Genomic DNA, 23,762 nt, shown 5'->3' on the forward strand with positions numbered 1-23,762 from the left:
AACTCGTTATGACTGGATGTGAAACTATTTGCAGTGTACGTATTGTATCTTTGTTTTGATACGGGTTTGTTTTTAATTTTATTGCTTACCGCGAGCCCATCGTGCCCGGTGTCAGAGTGAGCACACATTCAACAGACAGCAATCATTATTGCTGCTACAATTGTGTGTCAAATACATAATTCATTTCACAATAAAACCGAAGACGAAAACAGCAATGCATGCCGAAACTTCATGCCTGCCACGAAGCGGCCATCGGTAATATGGTGGCTTCCTAACATCACTCATACTTTTTCTTCAGCATACGCTTGCCGTCTTTTGAGCGGTTATTTCAGGTTCACGTCAACTGCATTTTAGGCTATATTTTCAACGTGTCGAAGTAAACCGTACTGTATTCTTGTGTTTATTTACTGAGTGCGTAGTTTTGTTCACTGTTATCAATGTATTGCCTGACACGCACTCGGTACAAAAGTAGCCCTCAAATTCTATTGGTTTGGAAGTCGAGCAGGGTCCCTACCTAGCGGCATAGCGGCGAACCTTACTCAGTGAGGATGTGTGTTCTCATCTCTTGCTAGCCCGCAGTGATTTACGTGCGCATGTGCAGCGTGCACAAGAGTGCTTTTTGTTTGTTACTCAGTTCCTCTACGCTTTTGCTTATCTATCTGCATCTTGAAAAAGAACAATGAACAGGCTCTCACCCCACGCTGCATTAAAACAAAATACTTGTCAATATTGTCACGTAGTGGTGACGAGGTCGACAACACAAATGAAGGGGTCGATGATTGCACTAAAGAAACTCTTTATTTGGGCTGACTTGCGCCCGCGAAAGAACTAAGCAACTCGGCGGCGGCGATAGGAACAAACGTGCTCGTCGATCGTCGGACAAAGAATGCCCGTCACACTCGTCAACGCTCAATTTAAAGGGTGCACAGAACAATCTAGATAACGTCGCAAACAGCTACCAGCACGGGCTGGAACATTGTGGAAAGACACCCGAGTGGCCGGAATCTTCGAGACAGATCTCGGTGCATCTTGCGCTACAACGAAACTGCTAAAGGTGTGACTCGCGACATCGAGCAATAAGAAACAAAGAATACAGAACTGATACGCGATCCGGAATTAGAGTGATAAGCCTGTATGCCGGCAGCTGTTAAAAAACAACAAATACTGTTTGAAGGTTTCGCGGCATTACTCCCCCCTTAAAAAAAAACATCGCCTCGATGTTCCAAAACAAAGAAACTTAAATATAAACACTACCGCGGATTTTTTTAACGCGCGTAATATGGCTTCAGTCGTACAACATGTACAATTACTGGGCGTGCGCGTCGCCTTTGTGATGCTGACGTTCCGTCGGGAATGACTTCATAGTCCAGTGGTCCGACGCGGCGAATGATTTTGTATGGCCCAAAGTATCGACGCAACAACTTTTCACTTAATCCGCGACGGCGAATTGGTGTCCAAACCCACACTTGGTCTCCTGGATTGTACTCTGCGTGGCGTCGTCGTAAATTGTATCGTCGTCTGTCGGTGCGCTGTTGGTCTTTAATACGCAGCCGTGCGAGTCGTCGGGCTTCCTCCGCACGCTGCAGGTAGGCGGCGACGTCAAGGTTGTCTTCGCTGGTTACGTGCGGCAGCATTGCGTCGAGCGTCGTCGTGGGCTCCCTGCCGTACACAAGCTTAAACGGGGTCGCTCTGGTCGTCTCCTGGACTGCCGTGTTATACGCGAAGATCACGTACGGCAAGATGGCGTCCCAGGTCTTGTGTTCAGCGTCGACGTACATAGCGATCATGTCCGCGATCGTTTTGTTCAGGCGCTCCGTGAGGCCATTGGTCTGGGGATGGTACGCAGTTGTTCGTCGATGGCTTGTGTGACTGTATTCCAGGATGGCTTGCGTCAACTCTGCCGTAAACGCCGTTCCCCTGTCCGTGATGAGCACTTCTGGGGCGCCGTGTCGCAAGAGAATTTGTTCGACAAAAAATTTGGCGACTTCTGCCGCGGTACCATTTGGTAGTGCTCTTGCTTCGGCGTAACGGGTAAGGTGGTCAGTGGCCACGATGATCCACTTGTTACCCATAGACGAAGATGTAAAGGGGCCGAGGAGATCCATCCAAATTTGCTGAACGGGCAGGATTGGGGGCGGAATCGGGTTTAGTAGTCCTGCTGGTCTGATCGGTGGCGTCTTGCGTCGTTGGCACTCACGACACGTCTTCACGTAGTGGGCAACTTCGGCAGGCAGTCGCGGCCAGTAATACTTCTCTTGGATTCGACGCAACGTGCGCGCAAATCCGAGGTGGCCTGCTGTGGGCTCATCGTGCAACGCCTGCAGAATTTCTTGCCGACGGGTTTTAGGCACTACGAGAAGCTGCGCGGTCTTGTTGGGTGCGAAGTTCTTCACGAGGAGGCCATTGCTTAACGTGAAGGATGATAATTGTCGCCTGAACACACCAGGAGGGGAAGCGGTCTTTCCTTCCAAGTAATCGGCTAGCGCTTTCAGCTCAGGGTCTGATCGCTGTTGTTCTGCGAAACTACTGGCGCTTACCGGTCCCAAAAAGGCGTCGTCGTCATCGTCCTTCAGGGGAGCATCGACGGGAGCGCGGGATAAGCAGTCTGCGTCGGAATGCTTTCGGCCCGACTTATAGACTACAGTCATGTCAAATTCTTGAAGTCGTAGGCTCCATCTGGCAAGGCGGCCGGAAGGATCTTTCAAATTAGCCAGCCAGCAGAGCGCGTGATGGTCGCTTACCACCTTGAATGGTCGGCCGTATAGGTATGGACGAAACTTAGAAGTGACCCAGATGATTGCAAGGCACTCCTTCTCGGTCATCGAGTAATTGACTTGGGCTTTTGTGAGGGACCTGCTAGCGTAGGCGATTACTTTCTCCTGTCCGGCACTCTTCTGGAGGAGAACGGCTCCTAGGCCCACACTGCTCGCGTCGGTGTGAATTTCGGTCTCGGCGTTTTCATCAAAGTGGCCAAGTACGGGAGGGCATTGCAGGCGGCCCTTGAGTTCGTCGAAGGCTTCTCCTTGCGGTGCTTCCCATTTAAAAGGTACGTCAGCCTTTGTAAGCTGCGTCAACGGTTCGGCGATCCGCGAAAAGTTTCTGACAAATCGTCGATAATAAGCGCACAGCCCAAGGAATCGGCGCACAGCTTTCTTGTCGGCAGGCGGTGGGAATTGTGCGATTGCAGCTGTTTTCTCCGGGTCTGGGCGAATACCGTCCTTGCTAACGATGTGACCTAGGAACCGGAGTTGTTCGTAGGCGAAGTGACACTTCTCTGCTTTTAGCGTTAGGCCCGAGGACTTGATGGCTTCCAACACTGTCTGTAGTCGTTTTAGGTGGTCTTGAAAGTTTGACGAGAAGACAACAACGTCGTCCAAATATACCAAACAAATTTGCCACTTCAACCCTGCCAGGACTGTGTCCATTACTCTTTGAAACGTGGCTGGTGCGGAGCAGAGGCCAAATGGCATCACCTTGAACTCATAAAGGCCGTCCGGTGTGATGAATGCGGTCTTCTCGCGATCTCTTTCGCCGACCTCAATTTGCCAATATCCGCTCTTCAGGTCCATCGATGAGAAGTACCTTGCATTGCAGAGTCGGTCGAGAGTGTCGTCGACGCGGGGAAGCGGGTAGACATCCTTCTTCGTTATGCTATTCAAGCGGCGGTAATCAACGCAGAAGCGAAGTGTGCTGTCTTTCTTCTTGACCAAAACGACTGGTGCCGCCCAGGGGCTGTTCGATGGCTGGATTACGTCATCACGCAGCATTTCCTCAACTTGATCGCGAATGGCCTGCCGTTCTCGGGGCGATACACGATAAGGGCTTTGGCGCAGAGGTCGGGCGTGTTCGTCCGTTATAATGCGGTGCTTGGCCAGTGGTGTTTGTCGTACCTTCGATGATGACGAGAAGCACTCCCCGTAGCTTCAAAGAAGACTGAGAATCAGGTCTTTCCTGCTGTGGGTCAATGCCGGGTTGATGTCAAATTTGGGCTGACGGAATTGGTCCGGTGCGTCTTCCAGCGTTTGGTCGTGGAGGGTTAATACATCTTTGAGGTCGGCTAATTCGTCGAGAAAAGCGATCGTCGTGCCCTTGTTGAGATGCCGGTATTCTTCGGTGAAGTTTGTTACCAGAACCTGAGCTTGACCTCTCCGGAATTTCGTGATGCCTCTTGCGATGCCGACACCTCGTTCTAAGAGCAATTGGATATTTCCTTCGACGATGCCTTCAGCGGTTTCGATCTTGGCGCTACCTACGCAGACTGCGATACTTGATCGGGGCGGGACGTTCAATTCTTCGTCGAGGATGTTTAGAGGGATGTGTTGCATCGACGTCGTCGTAGCAGGAATGGCTTTGTCTGCAGAGAGCTTGATGAGCTTGGATCGCAGGTCGATGATAGCCCTATGTTCTTTTAGGAAGTCCATGCCTAAAATCACGTCGTGGGAGCACTGCTGCAAGACCATAAAGCTGGTGGGATAAGTACGCCCATTTACGGTTATTCTTGCAGTGCATCGTCCCGATGGAGTAATCAGGTTGCCACCTGCTGTGCGAATCAGCGGGCCATCCCAAGCGGTGATAACTTTTCTTTGCTGAGAGGCTAACGGTCCACTAATGACTGAATAGTCAGCTCCGGTGTCTACTAGGGCAGTGACTCTGCGACCGTCGACATCAACTTCAAGGTCACTTGTCGCGTCCTCGCATTGCACGTGGGCCTTGCTGTCCGATCTCGGCTCCGTCGTTTCTTCAGGTCATGGCCGGGGCGTACTGTTGTTACTTCACTGGGCGGCGGTATCTGCTTGCACTCTGGTCGTGTTGTCGTCGATGTCGTCGTGTGGAGCGGCGATGAAACGGTTGCGTCGTCGTTAGTGGTCGTCGGCGGCGGAGGATCTTCGTCTTTTCGCCGTTGAGCAACCTCACCTCCAAAGGTTGCTGCCTTTAGTTTCCCCTACGGGGGCTAGGAGACCGTCCTTGCACGTAACCGCGGCCCGGCGACGCAAATCGGGCATTGTACGGTGATGGGGAGCGTGACAGACGCCTTGGCGACGAGTGCTCTCCGCTGCGCAGGAAGTCGTTGATCTCCTGTGGTCGCTCAGCAGGAAGGGGTCGTGGGGCGTCGACAGCGAAACCACGGAGGCCGATCCGCCTGTACGGGCAGTGCCGGAGGATGTGTCCGGCCTCACCACAATGGAAGCAGAGCGGTCGGTTGTTTGCTGTCCTCCAGGCGTCGCGCTTTCTGGGGCTTGGGGGTCGTTGGCAGGCTTGGCGGGCGGGGACCAAGGGGCGGCTTTGGGGAACAGGACGGTTGCGGCGAGGGCTCGGAAAGTCATCACGTCGGGGCGGAGGGCGACGTAATGCACCAGCGTAGTTCATCGCTGTTGCCTCGTGTGCTGGAACAGTCGCAGCCGTCGCTTGAGGAGCGCCCAGCGCCTGCTGGACTTCTTCACGGACGACGTCCGCGAGCGTCGTCACCTGCGATTGTTGCGATGATGGCATCATTCGGCGGAGCTCCTCTCGCACGATTTCCCGGATGAGGTCCCGAAGGTTCTCTCCGCTTGCAGATGCGTCGGGGTAGTGGCATGAGTAGTTTGGTTGAAGTGGTCGCTCGTAGTGGCGCATCCGGGTATCCAACGTCTTCTCGATGGTCGATGCTTCACTCTCAAATTCTTCCACAGTTTTCGGCGGGTTCCGGACAAGCCCCGCAAAAAGCGACTCTTTAATGCCTCGCATTAAGAATTTCACTCTGTCATTTTCGGTCATGTTAGGGTCGGCGCGGCGAAACAGGCGTTTCATCTCCTCTACGTAGGCCAGGACGGGCTCGTTTGGTAGTTGAATTCTTGATTGGAGGAGGGCCTGAGCTCTTTCTTTTCTGACAGAACTTGTAAAGGCCATCAAGAACTGTGCTTTGAATATATCCCAATCTTTGAAAGAAGTCTCGTGATTTTCAAACCAAACTCGGGCATGTCCTTGAAGAACAAAGTAGACCTGCCTGAGTTTCGCAGCGTCGTTCCAACCGTTGAATTCTGCCACACGGTCGAAAAGGTCCATCCAGTCACCCGCACCTTCATCCGATCGTCCATGGAAGCAGGGGGGCTCACGAGGTTGGACGAAAACAACTGGTGCTGTAGGCTGGGCCATTGTCAGCGTCGATGACTTCCGAGATCGAATGGAGTCAGGCAGCAGACCGTGTTCGGGTTGTAGGCCTTGAAGTCGGCGGCTGGCTCGGTGACCTGTAGGCTGGTCTTCCAGGGCGTCAGGAACACGGCTTGGGTCTTCGCTTGAAGGATCAAAGGCAGCACCTCCACCAGATGTCACGTAGTGGTGACGAGGTCGACAACACAAATGAAGGGGTCGATGATTGCACTAAAGAAACTCTTCATTTGGGCTGACTTGCGCCTGCAAAAGAACTAAGCAACTCGGCGGCGGCGATAGGAACAAACGTGCTCGTCGATCGTCGGACAAAGATTGCCCGTCACACTCGTCAACGCTCAATTTAAAGGGTGCGCAGAACAATCTAGATAACGTCGCAAACAGCTACCAGCACGGGCTGGAACATTGTGGAAAGACACCCGAGTGGCCGGAATCTTCGAGACAGATCTCGGTGCATCTTGCGCTACAACGAAACTGATAAAGGTGTGACTCGCGACATCGAGCAATAAGAAACAAAGAATACAGAACTGATACGCGATCCGGAATTAGAGTGATAAGCCTGTATGCCGGCGGCTGTTAAAAAACAACAAATACTGTTTGAAGGTTTCGCGGCAATATCGAGCATAGCATGCTGAAAGGACATCATCTGTTGCGGTCTTCGGCGCCTGAGATTCTTTGACAAGCGGTGTCTCAAAAGAAGCCCTGCTGTCGTTAGGCGCCGTGTCAACGCAAAACAGGTTGCTGCCGTCAATACAACTTAATGCAAACGCTCAGAAATCATATATTCCTATTTCTGTTTGGACTACCGCAGCTACTGAAACATGCGACCGGGTACTGCTGAATAGAAAAATCCACTTTGAGCAAGCCACTATGTGTTTTCTGTATACACGATAGAGTTGTCTGAATACCTTTTTTTTGCTGTTAATCCTCCTGCAGCGCCTCAGTGGTGGGGCGCTCGACTGCTGATTTCGAGAACGGGGGTTTGATCGCGGCCGTTTCGAAACGCGCTCCTAGGATGGGGGATTAGACTGCACGTCAGGCAAACCCACGCGTCCAACGTCACCGAGGCCCGCGCCTACATCATCCGTCATATAGCCATTGTCGCATGGAGCATTTTTATTTTTTTTTTCGGTTGAAGGATTCTGCGCATACGTAACAGTGGTAATAATATTTCGATTTAGGGAAATGATCGCGAGTTTGAGAAACAAATCTTTGCTGCACCTGTTACACTAAATATTGTCACGTAGCCGTTTAGGCCCGTAACTAGAAGGTTGGTTTTTAATAGGAGGTTGGCCAAGCAGGCACAGGAGAGCAGGTCAAGGGCACCGAGTGACAGCAACCGACTTCAGCTTCTCGAACGCCACGGGGCCACTTCTTCAAGTCCGCGCACGAGACTCTCGATGAGCAGCTGCCCAGCGGCTGCTGTTGCACACGCTACATTACCCCCCCCCCTCTCAAAAAAAAATGTCAACTTGATGAACTCGAAAGCAGAGAGAAAAAAATAAAGCAAGAAACATGCGGTAGGCGGTGCGTTAGTTTTCTGGCGAAAAGTACGGCTTCATGCGCAGGACATGGACAACCTCGGATTTCTGCTGGCGACGAGTAGAAGAAAAGCCGTCCGAAAGAACTTAGTACCTGACGTCGCTCAGCTGACGGACCACTTTGTATGGGCCAAAGTACTTCAGAAGTTTTTCGGATAGTCCCCGACGTCGAATCGGAGTCCAGAGCCACACTGTCGCCCGGTTCGAAAGTCACTACACAATGGCGGTGATCGTAACGCTGGGCGCCTCGACCTTGCTGGTTCCGGATGCGTGCCCTCGCCAGCTGTCGCGCTTCTTCTGCGCGTTGAGTGAACTCCTCGGCGCCAACTTCGAGGTCACGGCCGTCGTGGGGCAACATGGCTTCGAGGATTGTCGAAACTTTGCGGCATTACAATCAGAAGAACGGCGTCATTTGCGTTGTTTCCTGCTGCGCCGTGTTGTACGCAAACGTGACGTACGGCAGGACGTCATCCCAAGACCGATGTTCAACATCTACGTACATGGACATCATGTCGGCGAGAGTTTTGTTTAGACTTTCTGCCAAGTTTGTGAATGGTAGGCGGTTGACCTGCAATGGGTACTGCCGCTTTGCTGCATGACAGATTCCAGTAGCTTGGCAGTAAAAGCAGTGCAGCAGAAGAGCAGTCCGTTATTATAACTGTCGGGGCACCGTGCCTCAGGACGATGTGTTCGATGAAAAAATTCGCTGCCTCGATTTATGTACCGCGCTGGAGAGCCTTCGTTTCAGCGTAATGAGTGAGGTAATCTGTTGCGACAATTATCCATCTGTTGCCCGAGTCAGAAATTGGAAAAGGACCCAACAGATCCCTGTCGACTTGTTCGAATGGGTATCTTGGCACTTGAACAGGATGCAGTAAACCGGCCAGTTTCACAGGCGGTGTTTTCCGTCGCTGGCAATCATGGCATGTTCTCACGTAATGTCGTACTGCGGCCGCAAGATTTGGCCAATAACTATTCTTAATTCGGGCCAGAGTTCGAGCATACCCCAGGTGACCCGCGGTGGGCTCGTCATAACATGCCTGTAAGATTTCTTCGCGAAAAGACTCTAGTACGACGAGGAGGTAATCTCTTCCCGTCTGAGCGAAGTTCGTCTTGTATAAAACATCGTTTCGCATGCAAAATGATGAATGCGTTCTGGCGAAGAGACGGGGAGCGTCTGTAGCTTCTGTAGCGGGGAGCTTCCAGAAAATCGATAAGTGGTGTGAGAGCCGGGTCGTCACGTTGCATCTGCGAAACAGTGAGCGCGTCGACGGCTGCGATAAGGGGGAAGTATGGTTCTTCGTCTTCTCGGGCAGTCTCGACAGGTGAACGGGACAAGTAGTCGGCGTCGTATTGCTGGCGTCCGGACTTATACACGATGGTCATGTCGAACTCCTGTAGCCGTAAACTCCATCGTGCAAGGCGTCCGGAGGGGTCTCGCAAGTTTGTTAACCAGCACAGAGAATAGTGGTCACTCACAACCCGAAAGTGCCTGCCATAAAGATAGGGTCGAAATTTCATCACCGCCCATACAACAGCCAGACATTCTTTTTCGGTGGTGGAGTAGTTCGATTCGGCACGGGACAAAGTCCGGCTGGCGTATGCGATAAGTCGCTCGGCACCGTCTTGCCACTGGACGAGTACAGCGCCTAGACACACGGTGCTGGCATCTGTATGAACCAGAGTCTCGGCATTCGCGTCGAAATGGGCAAGCACAGGTGTCGTCTGCAAGCGGTGCCGTAACTCGTCGAATGCCTTTTGCTGTTCGTCCGTCCAGGCGAAGGTTACATCATCCCGGGTGAGACGTGTCAACGGAGCGGCAATGCGTGAAAAGTTTTCAATAAACCTGCGGTAATAGGCGCAGAGGTCCAAGAAACGGCGAACTGCCTTCTTGTTATATGGAGCAGGGAATTTGGTGACGGCTGTTGTTTTAGCGGGATCGGGAAGAACTGCTCGATGGCTGACGACGTGACCCAAGAACAGGAGCTCGTCATAGCCAAAGTGACACTTTTGTGGTTTTAACGTGAGACCGGCAGATCTGATAGCCCGTAGCACAGCGGAGAGACGTTGGAGGTGCTCCTCGAACGTTGGTGAAAACACAACAACGTCGTCCAGGTAGACTAGACACATCTGTCATTTAAGATCAGATAGAACTGCGTCCATCATTCGCTGAAATTTTGCTGGAGCGGAGCACAATCCGAAAGGTAGGACTTTGAATTCATAAAGTCCATCGGGCGTGACAAACGCTGTCTTCTTGCGATCACGTTCATCGACTTCGATCTGCCAGTAACCTCTCCTAAGATCAAGCGATGAAAAGTAGCGCGCGCGGCGCAGCCGGTCTAATGAGTAATCAATGCGTGGCAGCAGGTAGATGTCTTTTTTTGTGACCTGATTGAGCTTACGGTAGTCCACATAAAACCTTAAACCTCCGTCTTTCTTCTTAACAAGGACAACAGGCGAAGCCCAAGGACTCCTCGATGGCTGTATGACACCATCATATAACATCTCGTCTACCTGTTGGGCAATGACTTCGCGTTCCCGCGGTGACACTCGGTAGGGGTTCTGTCGGACAGGTCGGTGCGGATTTTGGTTATTATGCGGTGCTTGGTCAAGGGCGTCTGTTTAATTGCGGATGCGGATGAGAAGCAGTCTTGAAACTGAAAGAGTAGCCCAAGGAGTCTGTCCTTCTCTGCCGGTGATAGAGCGGGATTCACATCAGGGTCGAAGTTGGGCGCTTGGCTGGCAGACGTGTTGGTCTCAAGAACAAAGCAGTCGTGGGCTGCTTCTGCGACACCTTCAAAGTAGGCTACCGTTGTGCCTTTAGCGATGCGTTGCCGTTCGTTGCCGAAGTTCGTAATCAGCACGTGAGCTAGACCATTAGTCAGATGAACTATTATACCGCGTGCAACACAGACTCCATGATGTAACAGAAGCTCTGTGTTCTGGTCGGCAACGCCGGCAACACAGGACTGATCATCGAACCTGACTGTGACGAGAGCAGACGAACCTGGCGGCAAGGATACATCCGCGTCAACGATGCGTAAAGTGCGTGGCGTCGTTCGGAGTCAGCGGTCATCGTTGCAGGCGTCGAAAACGTGACAGTACGACGAGGAACATTAATAATGGATCCATGCTCCCGTGAAAAATCCATGCCGAGTACGAGGTCCTTGCAGCAGTGCGGCAGGATAACAAAAACGGCTACAAAGGCTGAATCGGCGATGGTTACTCGGGCAGTGCATCGTGCTATCGGCGTCATAAGGTGACCTCCCGCAGTACGAATTTGCGGCCCCAGCCATTCAGTTTTCACCTTGGAGAGCCGATCTGCGAAATTCTTGCCTATTATTGAGAAGTCTGCTCCGGTGTCTAACAAAGCGGTTACTGGGCGTCCGTCGACGAGAACGGAAAGGCCGGCGCTAACAACGTGATCGGCTTGAGGTTGATTGGAAGTTTCGGGTTCATGCGGCGGTGGAGGCATCGTAGTCAAAGCATCGTAGTCAAAGCATCGTAGTCAAAGCATCGGTCTGAGTCGTCACGGGAGGGTCTTCGGGACATCGATTCCGTTCGTCAGCAACCTACCCCCCTGAGGTCGCCGCCTTCAGTTTCCCCGGTATGGGCTTGGCGACAGGTGCCCCGGCACATCATTTAACTCACGGCGGCCGGGTGATGAGTAGCGCACGGGAGAAGACTGTACTGTTGCTCGAAGAGGTTGTACGGGTTGCTAGATATTCTTCGATTTCTGGAGGGCGTTCGCCGATCCGGGGACGCGGGGAATCACGAGCAAAACACCGAAGACAGAGTTCACGGTATGGACAACGACGGTACAAGTGGCCGTGTTCTCCGCAGTGGTAGCACAGCGGCCGTTGGCGAGTAGTGCGCCAGACGTCTGCCTTCCAAACCGGTTGCCGCATGACGGGGCTCTGCGGAGATGGCGGTTGGTAGAATAGTGGCTGAGGAGCGTACGGCTGCATGACGAGGCTCTGCTGGGATGGCGGCTGGCAGGAGGGTTGGTACAACGGTGGTTGCAGAGTGGGCGGCGTCTGTGCTTCGAAACGAAGCTGTTGCGCAGGAGGTACTGCTGGCCGGCGAAGAGCCGCTGCGTAGTTCATAGAACGTGGCTCCGACAGTGACTCAGGCGGTGAAAATGTTTGACGGATTTCTTCACGCACGGCTCCGGTGACAGCCGCGGCAGTCGGGCTAGGCGAGACAAGACTGAACTTGAGGAGCTCCTCACGAACTACCTCGCGGGTCAGCTCACGCAGCGAGTGATCTTGAGTGGACCCGTTCAATGTGGCCGCACTGCTGAAGGGCTGACCACAGGCAGCCTCCTTGCACCGATATCGTTGCTGCAGGGCTCGCTCAATAAGGGTAGCTTCATTGATGAAGTCCGCGACGGTTTGCGGTGGACTGCGAACCAGACCAGCGAAAAGGGGTTCTTTTACACCCTGCATCAGGTGGCGCAACTTCGCTAATTCTGTCATGTCGGAATCCGCCCGACGGCAAAGACGGGTCACGTCGTCGGCGAACATGGCCACACTTTTGTTAGGAAGTTGCACACGTGCTTCTAGGAGGCGCCGTGCACAAAGTTTTCCCGCAGTTGCTGGCGAAAGGAATCCCAGTTTTGGCGCTGTCCTCAAGCGCGAAATATACATTGCGCAGCTTCTGAGCCGGGCTTCACTGATTAAACTGCGCCACTCACTCGAACTGGTCGATCCAGTCGTCGACATCTTCCGCAGTACCGCCATGGAAACTGGGGGACATACGAGGCTGCTGAAGCATTAACTGATGCTGACTTGCCTGGGCCATTGCGGAAGTCTCGAACTGCCGGTCAGCTGGCGTCGGTTCAGGTAGAGGATCGAATTCCGGCGCCAGACCCTGGAGGTGACCGCTGCAACGATGGACTGCTGTAGACATGAGCGGAAATCGGTTCGGACTCGATGAGTGGCTGCGAGAGGCCCGAGACATGTAGTTCAAGGCCTCACGCCCACCAGTGTCACGTAGCCGTTTAGGCCCGTAACCAGAAGGTTGGTTTATAATAGACGGTTGACCTAGCAGGAACAGGAGAGAATGTCAAGAGCACCGAGTGACAGCAACCGTCTTCAGCTTCTTCTCGAACGCCACGGGGCCACTTCTTCGAGTCCGCGCACGAAACTCTCGATGAGCAGCCACCTAGCGGATGCTGTTACACACGCTACAATATTGCATAATACGCACAGATCAATGCACACTGGTAGCCCATTAGATTCATTATAATCCCTTTTCGTTTGTGCTGTATTTCGAGAAAATTGGTTGCTTCTGACAAGGCAAGTAAAATTGATTCATACGTGCTTAATCATCGGTGCTTAGTTCGTCACTAAATACATATTTATAGTCACATCATAAATGAACTCCATTTCTTTCAAGACATTTTTATACCCCGCACCTGTTTTGGAAGAAAGCGACAGAATCGCCCCAAGTCACTGCTCAATTAATAATGAAGAAATCTTGAGCATTCAAAATTCCCTGCCAGAACATGAAAGCGACCAAACGCAGTTTTTACGATGTCTTCGCAGCTACTGATTCGTAGCTTCTACTTTAACTTTAGTGAAAAAAATTGCTAATAATTCTAAAATTTGTCATGTGCGTAAAAGTTCGGTCGCATGGTGAAATTCATTGTCATTGAAAAGAGAAGTAATTGTACTACAAATTTACTATTTATAAACATCAAACACATCAGAAGTTCCTTATACTTCCTTCGGTTTCAGGTAAACAATTAGAGTCGTTTCACAGTGCAACACTAAGATATTATCTGCTGCAAGAAGCACCCGCCTTGTTGAGAGCTCGGCAAACTCAATCCACACAATACTCTACACTCGAGCAGTCAGATTTCCTGTGCGGCTAGGATTCCTCTGCAGTGTCGCGTAATCTCATTTTTGGGGAATACTTGTGCCTGGTTGTCTAGCCAGAATTGATATTCACTCAGTCTACAGAAACCCGCCGGGCTATATGCTGTCAGTGCTACATTTACCCTGCTTAATCCTCGAGTCACGTGCGATATAATGAAGCAGGCTACCTCGATTCATTCTAAAGTGCTGTAGGTAAGAGCACGAACCTTTTATTTTTGTGGACTTGACACTAAATTTGCCTATCTCAATCGTATAAGACACGCGCACACTGCTCAAAGTGCGACATGTCATGTCTAGGCCCAAGTATCCGGCCCATGAGTGTCGCACAAGGCAAAAAACGTGCGAAGCGGTGCCAGTAAATCTAAAAGACAGGTGATTACGCGCCTTGTTTTTCTAAAATCCGCGCTTTGTTTTGCTGCAATGGTGAAATCGACGGATTTGTTTTTTTGCAATATTTTATAACTCTAAACAGTAAAGTGCTAATGCATTGCATGAGGCACATTTTCATCGCCAGCAAACACACCGTAAACTCGGAAGCAGGCCTACGCTGCGCGCATTTCTGCGAGCGCCGCCGGCTGCCAATCCACTTTAGGAGCGACGGTGGCGCCATCTCTAGGTATATCTCGCGGCGAATACCGCGTGCTTAGCGTTCTTTATTCTCTGCATGGCTATGCTCGGCCTCCCTCTAAAGGTAAGCCATCTTTAGTATTTACACAAGTTGCTTGGCGAATTTCAGAACGCATGTTTTGCTTTAAGAGTCCTGTCATACTGTTGAGTTTGACGTTCAGGCAGTTAGAAGCATTACAGACTGTTGTTTGGGGCTCGCCGCCTAGGCTGGTTGCTACACGAACACGTGGCACCAAGAGGCAGCCTTGAACAAAAATATGAAAAATGGTTCGATTCATTGTGTTTTTGTTGTGACGGGAAAAATATTTACACATTACTTGTGCACACTGTTTAGAACCTAAATTTTGTTCTGTTAAATTTAACATTTGGTAAGTTAGATGTAAAGGAGAATTCATTCTGCAGTTATATAACTAGTCCAGCGGTTTTTCTACATATGAGAATATATTCTTAGTCTGTGTCAAATACATTGCGTAAGAACAACGTTTGAAACCATCAATGACCCTTGATTTGTGCATCTGGACGCATTGCATTTTCGAGGCTGTCTTCGGCTTGAAGACCTCGTCTCCAAGAAAACAGGTTCGTGAGCCAAGGTCCCGCCAGAAGAGTGACAAATCAAGTCTCTCTTAAAAACACCGGTTTATTCCGGATAGACGGAAAAGCATTCAATGGAAAGAAAACACATCGGGTGCCACTGACCTGTAAATTCTGTCGAGACACGCGACAACGGACCCCTAAAATAAAACAGGACAATAATCAGGGCTTGACAAAACACACTACGGCGCGGACAGAGTAGGAGAGAGGGCCAGAGCGCTAGCGGCGCTACAAGAAACATTACTCCTCACGCAGCAAATCCCGCAATTACGCATAAGCCGTTTGAAGCAGGCACTGCTCCCGTATTCGTGTGGCAGGTCTTCGCTCCGTCTTCTTTGCGCAATCAAGGTCGCTCCCATGGTAGCGAAACTTGCATAGAGCCCATGGGGACCGACTGAGTGAAGAACGAGCTCCTTTGCACCGCCACGTCGCACTGAGAACTGTTCTAAGCACTAGTGCTAATAAAAACCAAAAAAATAATTATGACTTCATAGTGACGTATGCTTAGCGCAGATTTTGAATCCATTTTATCATAGAAAAGAAAGAGAACGCTGACGACGACGAAAACTGAATGATGCTCGGCTAAGTCGACGAAAAATTGACCCCGTGACTGTTTTCAAAATTTAGTTTAACAGATAATTTAACAAACAATTTAAGGCAAATCTTGGTGTTGAACAGGGTCTATTCTTAGCCGAGCTGTCCAAACCTCGCTCAGTTACCATCCTTGTTAGCCTTGCCTTTCTGTGCCAGCCATATAAAAGCATGCAGCTTTACACCGCTAATTACATCCACCTTCATTAATCAGGCATGCACTGCCTTGATTAGTGACAAATGCGCCGTAGTGTTTCCACACCGCGAAAAACGAAGATGTGGAGAATCGGAGAAGCAGCAGAAGTTTGTCAACTTTCGGATGAGATCAAGCAGCAACAGGTGTGGTAAATGAAACAAAATGCCCTAAAAAAACTGGAATATACAGCTCCAATAATAACACAAAGTAGTATGTCGCAGCAGCAGTACGGCCAAGCTTGGAGATGAAAAAGGCACAAGACAAAGCATGCACTGGTAACATATCGTTTTTGTGCGTAAAGATATGTACATTATAAATTGTGCACAGCTATGTGATGTTAGGAAGATAGTGAGAGACCGGAAAGCGTGGCATGACATGGTCGATAGGGTCACGAAGAGTCAGACACGACTGAACGACTAAACTGAACTGATGTGCCAACAGAATCAGGGCATACAAGTGAAAGAGAGCCAGTATGGAAACGAACGTGCCGGAGTCTCCATAGCAATTAAACATAGCATTCTCTACAAGTACACTATGACATGAAAGCGCATGGTAATTGGCGGAATGATATTTTAGATATAACATTCAGCTTGCGCTTTATTGCAAGGCAGTAATGTTCCGATCAAGTCAAATATTACGCAACAGAGAATATGCATGCCACCCAAAACAACCCTTCATTAACAACCTAAAATAAAACATCTGACAAAAGAATAGGCTCAAGTACTTAGCCTTTATGACGGTGTGCTGCCATCGCATGAACATCCGCGTAACGAAACTCGGCTTTACTTTGCTCCGCAAACCAATGATGCCTTACTCGTGTAAAGAAGGTAATATTTCATCATATACAGCACCGCTACCCCACCGCCAAGAAAGTTCTATTTTTCATCAAGGATAGAGCTAAGAAAGGGCTTGACCGATATTGTCTCGAGACGCAAGACTCTCAATAAAAGCCTTAAAAAGGATTTTACACAGCAAAATTAGCAAAAAGCAGTTCAATGAAGCTCCATTGCATCTAGTCATGAACGCCAGTCAATTATCGCAAAGATTATACCCCTGCATGCTACAGGATTTCGCAAGTCCTTTAGACCTATCAACAGGTGTGTTGCAGGACGTATTTTGAATGTACATCTCTTCACACATTATGGTACATGGACGCCTGGGTGCCGAAAACAAAGGTGCTTACTTTTTACTCAGTTCAGTTCAGTCGTTCAGTCGTGTCCGACTCTTCGTGACCCTATGGGCCATGTCACGCCACGCTTTCCGGTCTCTACTATCTTCCTAACATCACATAACTTCATCTGCAGTGCCTCGAGGATGCCATCTAGCCATCGCGTTCGCTGCCTACCCCTACTCTGGCGACCCTCAACCTTTGCCAACATCAAATCTTTCTCCAGCGACTACTCTCTTCTCATCAGATGACCAAAGTAGCTGAGCTTTAACTTTAGAATTTGACCCTCCAATGAGCAGTCAGGGTTTATGGTCGACGATATCGACTGATTTGATCTTCTGGCAGTCCAAGGAACTCTCAAGAGTCTTCGCCAGCACCACAATTCAAACGCGTCAATTCTTCGGCGGTCAGCCTTTTTCACAGTCCAACTCTCGCATCCATACATCACAACTGGAAAGACCATAGCACGAGTTATACGGATCTTGGTTGGCAGACTAATGTCTCTGCTCTTTACTAGGCGGTCAACGCTAACCATTGCTCTCTTTCCCAGAAGCAGGCGTCTCCTAATTTCATGGCTGCAATATCCTTCCGAGGTAATCTTGGAGCCCAAGAACAGAAAATCTGTCACAGCTTCCACTTCTTGTCCATTGATGCTCCAGGACTTAATAGGGCAAGACGCCATGATCGTTGTATTTTTTATGTTCAGTTTAAGCCCAAACTTCTCACTCTCTTCTTGTACGCACATCAGAAGTCTCTTGAGTTCCACTTCACTTTCTGCCATTAAAGTGGTATCATCCGCATATGTAAGGTTGTTGATACGTTTTCCAGCAATCTTCACTCCAGCTGAAGACTCGTCCAGACCGGCCTTCCTCATGGTGCACTCTGCATATATGTTAAATAGGCAGGGCGACAGTATGCAGCCTTGCCTCACTCCTTTCTCGATCGGAAACTAATCAGTAAGACCATGCCCAGTTCTGACTCTGGCCTTTTGCCCTTCATACAGGTTCTTGAGGAGATAGATGAGGTGAATTGAAACTCCCATTTTTTGGAGAGCTTTCCACAATCTGCTGTGTTCTACGCAGTCAAACGATTTTGCATAATCAATACAGCAGAAGTAGATGGGTTTCTGGAACTCTCTTGCTTTTGCCATGATCCAGCGAAGGTTGGCAATTTGTTCCCTAGTTCATCTGCACTCGCGAAACCCAGCTTGCACGTCCGGAAGCTTCCAATCCACATACTGCTGCAGCCTACCTTGGAGGATTTTCAACATCACCATGCTAGCATGCGAAATAAGCGCGATCGTGCGGTAGTTGGGACAATCTTTGGCACTGCCTTTCTTTGGAATGGGGATGTAAACTGACCTCCTCCAATCCTGTGGCCACTGCAGGGTTGTCCTAATCTTCTGACATATTGTATCCAGAAAGTTAACAGCGTCATGGTTGAGGTTTTGAAGCAACTCAGCTGGAATGCCATCAATTCCGCCAGCTTTGTTCTTAGCAAGGCTGGCTAAGGCCCATTCAACTTCACTGTTCAGGATGCCCGGCTCGAGATTAGTAATCACAACCGTCTTATGTTGGGTTTGCACATTCTGGTCCTTCTTATACAGTTCTGTGTATTCCTGCCACCTCTTCTTTATCTCTAAGGCTTCAGTGAGGTCCTTGCCCCTTTTGTCCTTTATCACACCCAGCTTAGCACAGAAGCTTCCTTTAATATCTTTGATTGTCTTATACAGAGCTCTTGTGTTCCTTAATTGGCTGTTGTCCTCAACTGCTTGGCACTGTATGTTCAGGAAGGCATTTTTATCTCTTCCTGCTATTTTCTGAAAATCCGCATTGAGAACCTTGTATCTTTCTCTTTCCCCCATAACTTTTGCCATCCTCCTTTCCGGAGCTATTTGCAAAGCCTCTTCACATAACCAGTTTACTTTCTTGTGTTTCTTTTGCTTTGGAACTACCTTAGTAGCAACTTCTTGTATTATATCACGAACATCAGTCCACATCTCTTCGGGCTCTCTGTCTGCTAGATCTAATTCTTGAAATCGATTCCTCACTTCCACAGCATATTCTAATGGAATTTGATCCAGATCATACCTGAAAGGCCTTCTAGTTTTCTGCGTTTTCCTCAATCGAAGCTTAATTTTGGCAACAAGAAGCTGGTGATCGGTGCCACAATCGGCCCCAGGCCTTGTTTTTACTGCTTGTATAGCGCTTCTCCATCTTTGCCGGCAAAGAATATAATCGATCTGATTCCTGTACAGACCGTCCGGTGAAGTCCATGTGTACAGGCAACTCTTGTGCTGTTGAAAATGAGTATTCGTTATGGTCAGGTTGTTTTCTTGACAAAACTCTACTAGCCTCTGCCCAGCTTCATTTGGCTCGCCAAGACCGAACTTGCCTATAATTCCGGATATGTCTTCACTCCCGACCTTAGCATTCCAGTCTCCTATGAGAAAAACGACGTCTGATGATGGGGTGCGGTCTAAAAGGCATTGTAGGTCCACATAAAATCTCTCGACGTCAGCTTCTTCAGCAGTAGTGGTCGGTGCATAGACTTGGATAACTGTCATGTTGAAAGGGTGACCTTGGATCCGAAGTGAAATCATTCGGTCGTTTTTGGGGTTTCACCCTAGCTCTGCTTTGCCCATTCTTCTGTTTACTATGAGAGCGACCCCATTCCTTCTCTTGGATTCGTGCCCACAATAAAAGACATAATGGTCGCCGGAGTTAAATTCTCCCATTCCGGTCCACTTGAGCTCGCTGATACCCAAGATATCAATGTTCAATTTTTCCATTTCTCGCTTGACGACATCCAGTTTACCTTGCGACATAGATCTTACATTCCATGTTGCTATGTGATATATCTCCTTGCAACATTGGACTTTCCGGTCGCTTCTTGACTGAGCGTCCTTTTGGCTACCGCACATATATTCAAGGAACGCACCTTCAACCAGAGCTGCAGTGTCCTGACTTATGTTGACAGAAAAAACTGCCTCAATTATCCATAACCCTTTTGGGATGAAAGTGAAGTTCCAGGGTAAAGGTTTTCTTGTAGCTGCTGCAAAGGTAACCACAGCGTTTAACGGTGCTGAGCTTCAACCAGTGCAGCAAATGAGGACGATACGTATGTGCTTGTAACATTTACTATCTCGGCCAAGGTCCTCTGCCAACGTCGGTGTGCAGACTGCAGAAATATCTGGATGCAGTTTTAAAGCAGCTGGTACTTCTTTCGAGACTAGGGCTGTTTCTATTACATAACGGCGGCTAGTGCAGCAGTTATACAATGCTGGGAAGCCAAGACGACTCGCGGGAGGTTATTGCCTATATATGTCAAGATACATTCGATGCTGACAAACAATCAATACTGGCATTGCAATATTCACCAATGTATGCCATTATAGGTGCAATGCTGGCCAGTCGCCACAGCTCATTGGGCAATATTAACATTGGAACCAACAAGCATATCTTGTTGGGAAGCCACTTAGACCGGCCGGATATTATTAACGAATATATGCCCAGATATATTAAATGTCGACAAGCCAGCTATACTGGCAGGACAATATTCACCATTGTATGCTATCACTGACCATTTTGTCTGCAGATATACACAATGTTGGGAAGACGCGTCACGATTTGCAGGGGAATATTGACAAATGTAGGGCAATATATATTCGATTTTACAACCCGTCAATACTGGCTGGACAGTATTTACTAATGCATGCCATGATATGTTCAATGTAGGCCAGTGGCCACCCCTCGTTGGCCAATATCGGCCACTGCCCTATTGCAAAAACCAGTGCCACTGGGTCCCAGCGCCCTAGCGCCATACCTGATTATGGTCCCAGTATGACGCTGGAAACTGGGCGCACTGGGACGCGGCATACTGGGACGCTCCGCACTGGTGGCACTGTTCGCCCGGAGAAAGAAAGGCGTGGGGTCAAAACTTAAATGTAGAAAGTAACGAAACAAGTTAGGTACATAAAAAACCTATCAAAAGTAAAAAAATAAAAAAGAGTGCACAAAGCGCGCTTCGAACTCAGTCCATAGGCACATATCAATCACTAGTTCAGCACTCTAAGTACTCGGCCACCCCGAGAATTTTTTTTTCTGACATGGTATTTATTATACAAAAAAGGTTATGTACACAGACTATTTAGAATTCATTCAGCCATTGCTGAGATGCACAACAGAAGACAACTTTTTAAAAGGCAGGCAAAAATAAGCACCGTGTCACCAACGAAAACCAATCAGGTTGAAAGTCATTTTCATCATAAGTGTCCTTCAGTTGCAGCATCATTCTGCTAAAATGGAGTCTAGGTGGAACAACAGTTTCAGCGTTGCGATCCGACATGCGTGTCTTCCACAAGCTATGAAGTCCAATAAGGAAAAACATGTCATATGGTTCGTAATCAGATTGTGTAACTGCAAGATACCGCACACTGTACGAATTTAGAACAAAGTCTTTCTTTAGAGTTCTTTGCAGCACATCCCAAAAAAGAATTGCGTCTTTGCAATTAATGAAACAGTGCTCAATAGTTTCGGGCACATCACACAGACAGCAGTTTACAGAAAATACAAAAATATTTTTTCTATGGAGCCATGTGTTAACAGGTAGAGCTTCGGTGTGTAATTTAAAAAAAAAATGTTTTCGTGCAAGGAGAAATTTGCATTTTGCGCACCCTTTCTAACACATCATGACCTTTAAAGCCAAAGTATAAAGAACGATACAGTGGTGGCGGAAAAAGCATTGCTACCAAATCCTTGTATAGTATCTTGCGCGAAACAGAATATAAGTACTCATTCGAGAATCGTACTGTCAAAAACCTTACCGAAGCATAAACTTCCTGCATAAATCCTAGTAGCTGCGGGCGATCAGTAAAATCTGAAGAAAGCACTAAGTCGGGAAGCAGATTCATGGAATTAACTTGTAGGAATGCTCTAATAATCGAATGTCAACAATAAGGAAAAAGGAGAAACGGGCAACTAACTGCCTTACATACAGATGCACTAAGCCGAGCCCCCCTGCACAAACAGGTCTGAATAGGTTATCACGCCGAATCGGTTCAAAATTGGATGACCAAATAAACGTCGCAAATATTCGGTGAAAGCGCTGGATGTAATGCCTAGCACAGTGGAGGACCTGAACCACATAATAAATTTTTGTCGCCAAAAACATGTTGCAGGCCTGAGCCCGACCGAATATTGAAAGCCGATAGGGGACAAATGTATTAGCATAACGGTAGACTACTGTAACGCGCTCTTTCCAGTAATTTGAACTTGACTTAAATACATGTAGTGGAACGCCTAGATATTTAGGACGCACACATGACCATTCAATTCCTGCATATAGGGGTGGTGTTGAGCCCCACAAACCAAAACAAAGGCCGGAACTCTTGGAGTGATTCATCTGAGCACCAGAAACAACGCCAAATTCTTCTATGCTGGATATAGCTTTTTCTATGCTTGGTTTGTCAGTGCACAAAAACGCAAGATCATTCGCATATGCAAGCACTTTAACCTCATTTCCAAGGAGAGGGAAGCCATGGATACTACTGTTATGTAAAACGCTCTGACAAAGTGGTTCCAAGCAAAGAGCGAAAAGCAGTGGAGACATCGGACAGCCTTGCTTCACAGAAGAGTTGATTGGTATGGGGTTTGATAGGTGGCCATTTACAATTGGGCGAGTCGAACAATTTCTATAGCAAAGTTGCACCCCCTTCAGTACTACAGAACCAACGTTCGCTCATTCCAGAAGAGAAAACAGGAAATAATGACGAACTCGATCAAATGCTTTTGCGAGGGCGACCTGAAGTAAAGCAAGCTGATCGTGAGAGCAGGAGCATGATTCGAGGACTGTGCGCGCAATATGTACATTACTTTGTATGGCTCGGCCCCTCAAGCCGCACGTCTGGTGAGGGCCAATGAGAACCGACATTGCGAACTGTAGGCGACTTGATAAAATTTTGGCGAAAATCTTGTAATCCACATTTGCCAGTGTAATTGGTCTATAGCCTTCTACTGACCGTAATTTTTCTTCATCAGTACTCTTTGGAATTAGGACTGTGTGGCATTTTGTAAAAGTCTCGGGAAGGGCTTCTAGATCTAAACTTATCGTGAAGACATCTAGCAGGATAGGAACAAGAACAGTTTTAAAAGCTTTGTAAAATTCAGAGGAAATGCCATCAGGACCAGGCGTTTTTGAGAGAGGTAATTGATCAATTGCCACTTCTAACTCTTGCTGCGTGAAAGAGCTACTAATTACAGAACAATCATCTTCTGATAAAGGGCTCACCAGGGATGTGAAACGCGAGATGTTAGAATTTCTTACAGGAGGAGTGGCACTAAACAACATCGAGTAATAATCCACGAATGCGGGCGTAACCTCATTCGTACTCGTAACCAATGTGCCATTACGCATATTTCCCGGAATCAGCTTTGCAGTCGCATGATGACGTTCATCAAGTAAAGCTTGCCGCGTCGGCCGTTCGCAGTGCAAAGCACGCTTGACACGAGATCGGATTAAGGCACCCCTGTATCGTTCCGCATCATGCCTTTGTAACGGACTTTTGACACTAGCAATTTCGTCCGTATATGATCCAGGGGATTCACATTCTAGCTCATACAGGTTACACAAGGTTTTGTTAAGTGTCTCCTCCTGATGTTTTCTGTATAAAGATTTAATTGAGCCAAGTACAATTGCTATCGCACGTACTTCCTGCTTGAACATTTCCCAAGCGGCGAACAATGGTAGATTTCTGGAAAAACATGATTGGAGCTGTGAGCGCACACGAATGATAAATTCTTGATCATTTACCAGCGATGAGTTTAACTTCCAAAGTTCCCACTGCGGCCTAAACTTTGAATGGTCATTGCCGCCGAGCCGGGCTACTACCATGCTATGATCGGAAAACGAAACCGGTATAGTTTCGAAAACAAGCCAGCGGGAAACTAATGTACAAGATGCATAGATCCGGTCTAGACGAGCGTGAGAATGCCCCTGAATGTGGGTGAATGATCTAAAAGCAC

Source organism: Amblyomma maculatum, chromosome 4, assembly GCF_055883805.1.
Source record: "Amblyomma maculatum isolate TAMU_Amacu chromosome 4, ASM5588380v1, whole genome shotgun sequence".
Lineage (NCBI taxonomy): Eukaryota > Metazoa > Arthropoda > Arachnida > Ixodida > Ixodidae > Amblyomma > Amblyomma maculatum.